Source organism: Triticum urartu, chromosome 6, assembly GCF_003073215.2.
Source record: "Triticum urartu cultivar G1812 chromosome 6, Tu2.1, whole genome shotgun sequence".
NCBI classification, from domain to species: domain Eukaryota; kingdom Viridiplantae; phylum Streptophyta; class Magnoliopsida; order Poales; family Poaceae; genus Triticum; species Triticum urartu.
Genome location: NC_053027.1, coordinates 536,602,616 through 536,611,788, shown reverse-complemented (window position 1 = coordinate 536,611,788; position 9,173 = coordinate 536,602,616).

Sequence of the window (9,173 nt, the reverse complement as noted above, 5' to 3'; positions counted from 1 at the left end):
CGCGGTAATGTCTGCTGCCATATCTTTTTTTGCTTTTTTCATGTTCCCGGTGTGTTTTTGTAATCTATTTGTAGTTGTTTATTTACACAAGTTCTTTTTTCTCAGCTCCTGCCATGCTCTGTGACAGAGAGGTTCCCCAAGCACTTTGTTGGTGGTTTTCTGAACTTCCGAGCTCATGGCCACCGATACGTTGTTAATGTGTACACTGGGTACAACAACACCAAACGTATCAGCAGCAAGGACTTGAGGAAGTTCATGATGGACTTTAATCTGGGCCATGGGAAGCTTGTTGTGTTTGTCATCACTAGGCGTATTGCAAACGCATATGTCTGCTCCTTTTGGCGCTGGTTTATTTGTTGGAGGTGGAGCTGAAGCAGCACATCATGAGGAAGAGCAAGGAGGTGGTGATGAAGAGCAAGCACATGAAGGTGATGTTGGACAGGTGGATGAGGAGGGGAACAACGGACGGGATCTGGGAGAAGCCCCTGTAGGCATCATATACAGCAGGGATGTCAATTTGGTTGTGGAGGAGGCAAATCGTCTTGGTATGATCATCGCCATTGATGAGGCGCACATTGGTTCACGTTTTGTTCATCGACTTGCAAGTGGACCTTCAACTTGAAACTGTGTCTTTCTTTCTTTTGATGCCATTTGCAAGTGGACCCTCGACTTGCAACTGGGTCTTATGTTTTTTCATGCCACTTGCAAGCGGACCCTCGACTTGCAGCTGGGTCTTCTATGTTTTATGCCACTGGCAAGTGGACAATCGACTTTCAATTGGGTCTTTTTTTCATGCCACTTGCAAGTGGACCCTCGACTTGCAACTGGGTCTTCTATTTTTTTCATGCCACTTGCAAGTGGACCCTCGACTTGCAACTGGGGTCTTCTGTGTTTGATGTCACTTGCAAGCGGATCCTCGACTTGCAACTAGGTCTTCTAGCTTTTCATGCCACTTGCAAGCGGACCCTCGACTTGCAACCGGGGTTTTGTTTGTTTGATGCCACTTGCAAGTCGACCCTCGACACGCAACCGTGTCTTTTTTTATGCCACTTGCAAGTCAACCCTTGACTTGCAACTCATTCTTTTTTGTTTTCTGTGCCACTTTGCAAGTCGATGCCTCGACTTGTAATTGGGTCTTCTATTTTTTCATGCCATTTTTGCAAGTGGATCCTCGACCTGCAACTGCGTATTTCTTTGTTTTTGATGCCACTTGCAAGTGGATCCTCGACTTGCAACTGGGTCTTCTTTTTTTCATGTCACTTGCAAGTGGACCCTCGACTTGCAATTGGGTCTTCTATTTTTTTTATGCCACTTGCAAGTGGACCCTCGACTTGCAACTGGGTCTTCTATTTTTTTTCATATCACTGTCATGTTAAGATTTTTCTCTTATCTCTCTTCATCTGAGTATGATCATGCCATTTTTCGAGTTTCAAGTGGGCCCTCGACTTGCAACTTGGTCTTCTATTTTCATGCCAAGTGCAAGTGGACCCTGGACTTGCAACCGGATCTTTTTTTAATTTTTCATGCAACTTGTAAGTGGACCCTCGACCTGCAACTACCACTTGCAAGTGGACCTTCAACTTGAAACTTTTTCTTTCTTTTTTTTGATGCCACTTGCAAGTGGACCTTCAACTTGAAAATGTGTCTTTCTTTTTTTATGCCACTTGCAAGTGGACCCTAGACTTGCAACCGGGTCTTATATTCTTTCATGCCAGTTGCAAGTGGACCCTCGACTTGCAACTAGGTCTTCTGTGTTTGATGCCCCTGTAGGCATCATATACAGAAGGGATGTCAATTTGGTTGTGGAGGAGGCAAATCGTCTTGGTATGATCATCGCCATTGATGAGGCGCACATTGGTTCACGTTTTGTTCATCGACTTGCAAGTGGACCTTCAACTTGAAACTGTGTCTTTTTTCGTTTGATGCCATTTGCATGTGGACCCTCGACTTGCAACTGGGTCTTATTTTTTTTCATGCCACTTGCAAGCGGACCCTCGACTTGCAACTGGGTCTTCTGTGTTTAATGCCACTTGCAAGTGGACAGTCGACTTGCAACTGGGTCTTTTTTTTCATGCCACTTGCAAGTGGACCCTCAACTTGCAACTGGGGTCTTCTGTGTTTGATGTCACTTGCAAGCAGACCCTCGACTTGCAACTAGGTCCTCTAGTTTTTCATGCCACTTGCAAGCGGACCCTCGACTTGCAACTGGGGTTTTGTTTGTTTGATGCCACTTGTAAGTCGACCCTCGACCCGCAACTGCGTCTTTCTTTTTTTGATGCCACTTGCAAATCGACCCTTGACTTGCAATTGGTTATTTTTTGTTTTTTTGTGCCACTTTGCAAGTCGACCCCTCGACTTGTAATTGGGTCTTCTATTTTTTTCATGCCATTTTTGCAAGTAGACCCTCGGCTTGCAACTGTGTCTTTCTTTTTTTGATGCCACTTGCAAGCGGACCCTCGACTTGCAACTGGGTCTTCTGTGTTTGATGCCACTTGTAAGTGGACAATCGACTTGCAACTGGGTCTTTTTTCATGCCACTTGTAAGTGGACCCTCGACTTGCAACTGGGTCTTCTATTTTTGTCATGACACTTACAAGTGGACCCTTGACTTGCAACTGGGGTCTTCTGTGTTTGATGTCACTTGCAAGCGGACCCTCGACTTGCAACCGGGTTTTGTTTGTTTGATGCCTCTTGCAAGTCAGCCCTGGACCCGCAACTGTGTCTTTCTTTTTTGATGCCACTTGCAAGTCGACCCTTGACTGCAACTGGTTCTTTTTTGTTTTTTGTGCCCCTTCGCAAGTCGACCCCTCAACTTGTAATTGAGTCTTCTGTCTTTTTCATGCCATTTTTGTAAGTGGACCCTTGACCCGCCACTGTGTCTTTTTTATGCCACTTGCAAGTAGACCCTCGACTTGCAACTGGGTCTTTTTTTTCATGCCACTTGCAAGTGGATCCTCGACTTGCAACCCGGTATTCTATTTTTTGATGCCACTTGCAAGTGGACCCTCGACTTGCAACTAGGTCTTCTATTTTTTTTATATCACTGTCCCGTTAAGATTTTTCTCTTATCTCTCTTCATCTATGTATGATCATGCCATTTTTCGAGTTTCAAGTCGACAATCCACTTGCAACTGGATCTTCTGTTTTCATGCCAAGTGCAAGTGGACCCTCGACTTGCAACCTGGTCTTTTTTTTCTCTGAAAGTACTTTTGAAAGCCCTTTTTCCCTCTAAAATAACTATAACAAGTTCCTTCTTTTTAGCTTTACAAAGTTCTTTCAGAATACTGTACGTACTCTTATAATTTTTTTCAGTTATCGCACATTTGTAAGCACAACATATATGAAACAAAGATATCTGGCAATGGAAATGACAGTATTTTATGAAGTTTTATTACAGATCAGATTTCCTTTTAGGAGGGTAGACCATTTTTTTCTCCTGATGAAAGATTACACACATATGCTTACTTTGTGTTCTATGATGGTACAACATATACAACACCTGAGCAAGATCCGTTCTACTTTTTTTGTAGAGCAAACACAACCCCTGTCTCTTCTCTTTTGTGTTTGTACATGTCTTCTGCTTTTCATAGTCTTTGCTTACCAACCCAGCAAAGATTTCTGAACTTAATTTTCATCTGACGCGAGAACAACTGTTGAACTGTTTTGTGTGCTTTTTCCAGAGACCAGGAGAAGCATATGTTCTTGGTACAAAAAAAGAAGGATAATTGTTGACACGGGATCTTTGCTAACCACAGCAATTGCCTAAGGATCTACCACCGGGGGGAAGGATATTCAAGGTAATCTTGACACATAGGACATACAAGGAAGAGGACAGAACGAACTCACCCTGTTAAGAGTGCCCAATGCCCGCCATGATATTTTCTCCTCCACCCTTTTCTTCTTCCTCCGGTCAGCTTTCCCAATTTTGACTCTGTTCTTCTCAATCTTGTTCTTGCTTGGGTTCTTACACTTTTTTGCTGAGCCATCCAAGCTGTTTTTTTTCTACAAGGCCCAGATCTGGTTACAAGTATTAATGTACTTTATTTGTGGTTGAAAGTGATAATTGCACACAAATAAATAGAACGATTCAAATTGTAAAGAATAGTAAAAAGGTTTGATCGAGATTGTGATTATGAGGAAGAAAGGATCGAAATCCATAACTTAACAACCCTACCCTATGGTAGGACCCTAGTCACTGTCTTGGCCCATGCCTCCACAACCTCCCGACATTGCTGACCTGAGGCGCTTGGCAAACCAATGGTGCATGGTTGGCATCGTGTGGTGAAAAGCATATGTACATCAGAAGCACACATAACAAAAATAAGAAATAATTTAATATCTCACGACATAAAATTATACTCCCTCCATCCCAAAATAAGCCACTCAATTTTGTACTAACTTTGAGTTAGTACAACGGAGGGAGTAGGATATATCTGGCAAATTTGAGAAGTGTGACTGTAGTGCAACACTTACCTCAGAAGCATATATTGGATATATAGAAAGCATGGAAGCTCTATAGCAAACAAGTGATGCTATCATGACACATGCGAGACGTAGTGGAAGCATAGAAATTTCAAATCATATATTAGGAACTTGGCACTCAAAATGTAAGTGTAGAGATTCATGATCAACAAACCGTACAAAAAGAAGAGATGAAGTACACTATCTTTAAGAGGACATGAATGAATCAAAGGCTAAATGTTTATGTAACAATGGTGTGGTCAGATCATGAGCTGCATAAATGAAAGTAAACCAACTACCACGAAAAACATACATAACACTATATGGGAGCATGACATGTTTGTAACAAGGAAAAGTAATTGAGAATTAGGTAGCAGGAAGTTTTCAACAGAAATCATAGAAGCACTTGAAGTGTGATTTGGAAGCTACATTTGCAAGAAGCATGAAAATATGCTATATAAATGTGAGGCATCTTAAAGGAAAGCATAACTCATTGAAAACTGAAGCTACGTAACTAAGATTAATTGTAGCTAACAAGAGGATGCATGTGTTTTTATGACCAACATAGCGGTTGAATCGAATGTTGGTAACCTACTCAAGCAAAATCTATAGACTAAAGAAGCATCCGAATTGAAATCCAGAAGCTACATAACTCTGAAGCATGAAAATATTTATGTGGGAACATAATTAGTCTTAGTTGGAAGCGATGAGATGTAAAATTATAAAAAACGAATATTTATGGAAGCCAAAATCATTCAACCGGCCTACCGGATAACGACTCTTCAACATAGACTTAGCTTCAGATTTCTTCATTATCTTGGGTCAACTAAAATGTATGAAAGGAAGCATGTTATAGGGACAGTAAAAATTTCTTTATCTAAAAACCTTGGAAGCAAATGCAGTGTCATATTCAAAGATTTAAATAGCCGGCTATAGCGGTTTGAGCAAGTGCCGCTATGTGGCATATATAGCCCGCTAAACCTGCGAAATAGCCTGCTATAGTGGGCTATAGACTCGCTATAGGTGATTTGGAGGGCCGCCACTATTTGTCATAGCCCGCTATTTAAAACACTGGTCATATTTGAAGTCCCAGTTGCCGGTTGGATGCAAGCATACAAAAACCATAGGATTGCCATCATGACTATATAAAAGAAACAACATAGGAAGTACTCTTGAGGACTTTAGTATCCTTATAATTTGTCAATAATTTCTCTAATTATAGAAGACCACACAGCCAGGAAGTGAAATAGCATGGCCGAGTGCAGGAGGATTCAGAAGACAGAACTAATGGGATTCAGTTACTGCCATCGCATGGGCACAGTCGAGCATGAACATATCGTGGAAGGCGGTCATTTTGTCTTGGGTGATCGCCATGGACGCTTGCATTGCGGAAGTCCAAGTCGCACACGCACCCTGCACATGGATGCTAAACTCTTTCTAGTATATATAGACGCCTTCTTCTTATCTTAGAACAAGGCATGATGAAGAGAAGGGAACAAGGAGGTTGCGGATCACTGAGTTGGCGTAATCTAGGCCCCAGATGGGAATCCCGAGGGCGTTTAATGACATTGCCATGATTATGACCCGTTTCGTGCCACAGGGTTTCTCACTCACAGCTTCAAAAATCGCTTCTTCAAATTCCTCTGGTTCTTTTTAGCAAACGTTCTAAATCTGCCAAGCTACCTATTCTGGTTCGTTTGAGTGTACCAAAAAAAGACGAGCTCAGTTGTTTGCCGGTTTGTTGTCTTTTATGTTTCAAGCCAATCCTTTTTCTCTTTTATATTTCACAAGAATTATACAATAAGCAAGTAGTATATGCTTGCTAGAGATCAGTACAAGTAAATGGATTTGGGAACATATCCATCCATCCATTCATAGGGATGGATCCTCAAACAAGGACAAACCAGATACATATGTGATTAAGAAGTCCATTTATTTGGATCGTCAGCTAGATCAAAACATTTGGATTTACTGCGTCTTTCAAAGACATGAAAGACATAGGAAACAATATTTCTCATCAACCTTATATATACATTAATTTGCTGACCTTCACATTTGTCGACATGTCCATAACAATGCTGCTACCGTTTGTGGCTCTAAAAATTACAAAAATCCTGTACAGCGAGATAAAATATCCTTGAAACATGATGTCGCAGTGCTCCAGCAACATATTGCTTCCACAACTCATCCAGAGCCTTGACAAGATGGCTACTGAGAGGCAATAGTAGAGGTTTGTACATGATCATCGTTACAAGAAGACTCCCTCACTAACTGAGGTTTGACAAACTCATGCAATAGAAGCAGCAAAACGCCCAACTCCAGTGCTCAGCGACGCCAACCAAGGGCGGGCTTTGCTTTGTCCTCGCATGTTTGGTGATGAGGGCCTCGAAGAGGTTCTACTGCACCTCGACACTCCATAGGATACTCAATTGTTGTAGTAGAAACATGGCACAGGGTCAGTAGGATGGTTGATGGGATTGAGCTCCAATATCACTCCATTTCTACTAGTCCACAATGCCCACAACACAGCCAAAATGCCAAGCCCCAAATGCTCCTTAGCCTCGTATTTCAGCTAAGAAACTATGTCTTGAACAGAATCAAGTGCCCAGCTCCAAGACTAACCCAAAAAAGGTGCATTAAACTGGTGGATGCTTTTCAAATTATCATTTTCCTTACACAAGTAAGGTAAATACACATTAAAGCAATTCATGATAATGGAACAGAAAGTGTTGATAATAGATCCTACAAACAGAACACACCTTAATCAGATCAGTTTTCTTGTCAAACTCATATTTTACTTTGCTTCCCTTTGTGAACTCAACAACCTGCAGTAAGATGTACACATAAAAAATTATGTTCATGAGTTAAAACCATTGCCAGGATGCACTGCCATGACCAACTTTACATAAAGTTTCTAGCACCGTTGACAGAACCAAGACCACCCAATATACATGTTTGTTACAGAGAAGCAATTTTGCTTACAAGTAGACTAATGCTTCTTAACAAGTATCAACTGACCAATAAACTTTAACATGTTCGATGAAAATCTGTACTTCAGAAAAATGTTTCGATTAAAAGCACCTCCCTTTCACAAATTAATATAAAGGCACAAATTGCGGTTAAATTTTGTAAGTCAAGTTGTTATACTTAATGCTCATTTACACTTGAAAGCACAACCATTTTAAGCCTACCCTAGTTGATGTGTTACAACTGTTGGGGATAAAATGCATCCTAGTACCGAAGTCAACACTATTCAACAAAAACAATCTCAAAGGAGTGGATAACCTGAACCAATTAAACAAATATCAATAGGGAGAGATGGTCCTTGAAATGTGTTCTTCGAAACATTATTTTGTTTGACTATAGATTAACTAACTACATCAAGAGAGACACACATTGTCACCACCGCCACCTCATGTTGGAATGGAATTCATTATAGAAGTTGCATTGTTCATCCTAGGATGGATTCAACAGACTCCTCAAGAACTTATTCTTGGGGACCAACCTACCAAACATGGCAGCTCATGTTTTAGGAGATAATACCCGGATCATCTCCAACGTATTCCGAAGGCTGCCCAACCTAGAATGTGTGTGCTCTTCCAATACAGGGTCCCGAAGGCATTCCTTGACTGTGGATTTACCTGTATCTCTACTGATTACACAACAAGGGAAACTAAATCGGTTTTCGGGGTACGTCTCCATCATCTGGGGCCACAAATCACGTTTGTCTCCCCCTAGGCTCCCGTGACATTGATCCATGCCTTGTGTGCGTTGGTGTTCGTGGCCCGGTCGGTCCGGTTCCTTGGTGATAGCGTTGCGGCATGGGGTGGATATGGGATTCCTTCCCATGTCTAGTCGGTGTAGACTGGGGATCAAGGTGGGGTCGTCCGGACAGGTGTCGCGGTCCAGCGTCGGCCGCGCGGTCATGTGGATTCTACCGTGGTCGACTGCCTATCCCTATGGTGCGGCGGATCCTAGCGGCAGTGACACCGCTGCGAGTTGTGTGCAGCTATTTCCAGCGGCGGAGACGTTCCCATGGCGGAAGACAGTGGAGATAGATCAGGTGGTCCAAACGGTGTTGGATGCGAGTGTGCTAGCGAAAGCTTGTTACATCCTTGGTCGGAACTGTCAACGGCAGCGCCTATGGGCATCGTTACATCGCTGGAAGCGCTGTGCGGTGATTCACGGTCCCTGTGTGCTCCAGGGAAAACCCAAGATCTAGGCTTTTTAGATCGGATGATGGCGATGTTCCTGCGTGTCACCACCATGGGGGCATCATCTTTGGACTCATACATCAGCTGGGGTACAAGTGTCTGGCTTCCGTGGCTGACCGCAGGTCTCCGCATGCTTCTCATGTGGCAATCAAGGTGGAGCGGCATGAAATCTATGGTATCAACGACGGCGAGTCTGAGCGGCATGGTGAAGTGTGGTCTCGGCGTTGGTCACTATTTCATGGGCGTGCACAGGAGGGTGACGCTATCTAGCGCCATGGTGGCGTTGATGGCAGAAGGGTCTTGCAAGATCTATGCATGGATCGCGAATGAAGATGGGAAGGTAGCAGATGGTAGCGGGGAATTCTAGAGCGTGCGCATGCGGTACGCGCTGAGGGTCTGCTGCACCTGTTGGTGCTCCTGGCTAGCCGGCGGGCGGTCTGGTGAGGCCACCAGTTTTCACGGTGTGTGTCGGCAAGAGGCCTGAACACATCATCTACC